Raw genomic sequence first — 2,510 nt, 5'->3', positions numbered from 1 at the left:
CTGTTTACTCATGTATGGTCTTGTTTACCTTCCGTTTGTTGGTAAGAATAAATAAATGTATTGTGTCACCATTACATTCCAACATGCCTATATGATTCGATTCTGTTAAATAATATAACAGTTTAACATAATATAATAATTAAATCTTGAACTGATTGCCTGTTCAAATAAGTAAAAATGGGACCAGTACTGTGAATTATGCAGTTTACTTACGTATTGAGCTCACCCGTTTCTTCCAGAGGTCAGAATGACCTCATTTCATGAAACTGATTACATACTGTAATGAGGATTGAACTACAGGTAGATGACATACAGATTTCCTGTTGTTCTTGACGTGATTATGTGCAACCTTGATGTGCTTTATGCCCGTTGCCTCTGTGTTACAGTCAAATTATAGCTGGCAACTTTTCTGTGCTGAACTTCGATGAACAACATTAACTTTTGGACCATACTGTTGTCATCTGGTACAGAAAGTTATTTGAATGCCTGTCCCTTGGAAAAGATTTCTTCAAATCTTTGATAACACTGTGGCAATGAATAAAGTTTTCATCAGCCAAGTAACAGCATTGGATACAGTGGGTCAGCAAGTTGCTTATTAGTCATCCTCAGGAAAATATGATAATTAATGTATCTGAAATCATTCAACTTTAAAAAAAAAAGGATTTTAACTGTAATTCACATTTTGTGTTAATTAGCTGTCACAATCATTTTGTAAATAAAATAATTTTGATAATATTTTAGGTCATTAACTTTATTTAAAAGTTCTTATAATTCAAAAACAAAATAAAAATTACCCAAAGGTAGGATTGAACCTTGATCTCTTGCATGACATGTGTCGCTGTGCTGTCATAGCAAACAAATTGACCAGTATAGAAGTTGTTTGTAAAACTTTAGAGCACTTTTTGTCGGTATCTTCTGGATAGTGTGCTTTATAACTTTTATGGGTGGATAACCTTGAGGTATACTGCCAAGTCTCATCCCGACCTGAATATCCGAGACCATAAGGTCTCCTTGGCTGTTGGGTGGCGACGAGTGGTACCACTCGAGTGACACCACACAAATATGGATTTTCTTCCATCCAGTTTCACTGATGCCACTGAAGTGGCATCTGAGTGGCATCACTTTAGTTGCATGTGGAACCCTGTCGTTACATAATAGTTAACTAACAATTTTGTGTATTACTTAGATTACACAACTCTAGTAATTGCACACATTCCCAGATATTTTTATAAAGCCAGATATAATAATTTAGCTTTTTATAATAGAGGTAAATTAGAGCTTTAATTGCCATTGTAACAAAATTATGGGTAGGGTTTTATTTATATAAAAATTTTTACAGTATCATCTTTTTCAATATCATATTTTACATACAAGCACTAGAGTGATGATTATCATAAAAACATTGAAAACAGAAAAATAATTTGACATGTTGCACAATGTATGAAGAACAGTTGTTTACATGAACACCTTTAAAAAATATCTGATGGAAAACATACTTTGTTAACATTCATGAAACTTCTCTTTCATAAGAAAGCCTGGAAGCATACCAGGTGTACCTGATGATCTCATTAAATACTGGTGGTGACAGTTGATGATGCACTACTGATTGTATTTTTATACAGTCTTCAAGGGGATTTATTTCTGTGTTATTTTAAATGCAAATACCACAATTTTGTCTATGCTGCATTAGGTTTTTTTACCTGTGTATAAAAGTAGGTATTACGTGGTTGAACAAGAGGAGTACATTTTGGAGGACTCACTTTGATTGGACATGTCAGTGGTTTCTCGTCATCTTGAAAGACTTTGTCATATAATTCTGGCTGTGCTTGTCCACCCCAAGAATCAATAATTAATAGAAACTCTTATTTTCCCAAAAAAGATTTCATACAGCAGTTGAGAAAGTCAGTATATAGTGATGTTATTAGCTTCTCATAATTCGGAGTCACTGTATTGACATTTTTATATTTTTTGCATAGTAATTTACTGTTTTTTGAACTTGTTAGTGGTTACCCATCAACATTGCTTCATGACAATTCTTTTTTAATAAACAACCACATCTTTTAACCTTGCCATCAACATTTCACTGTATAATGAATATTTACTGATTTAATCTGCAGCTTCTGATACTTTTGTGCAGTCTTCATTAACAGACATTTTTAATCCTCAGTATTTTCAAAATTCTCACAATATTTCTGTACAGAATGCTCCAGTCTCTGCAAAACTCAAGAATGAACTAGCACATGAGTTTGAGTTTCTATTAAGAATAACTTGTTTTTTACTCATCAGTTTTGTGACTGGTTTGATGGGGCTTGCCACAAATTCCTCTCCTGTGCCAACCTTTTCGTCTTAGCCAACTGGGACAATTAAGTCACTTACACATTAGTTTTCAGCCATAGCCTTCATCAGGAAAAGAAAACACACACACACACACACACACACACACACACACACACACACACACACACACTAGCAAGCACACCTTACACACACGTGTCCGCCAGCTCTGGCAG

Source organism: Schistocerca cancellata, chromosome 5 (assembly GCF_023864275.1).
Source record: "Schistocerca cancellata isolate TAMUIC-IGC-003103 chromosome 5, iqSchCanc2.1, whole genome shotgun sequence".
Lineage (NCBI taxonomy): Eukaryota > Metazoa > Arthropoda > Insecta > Orthoptera > Acrididae > Schistocerca > Schistocerca cancellata.
This window is presented reverse-complemented; position numbering follows the sequence as displayed.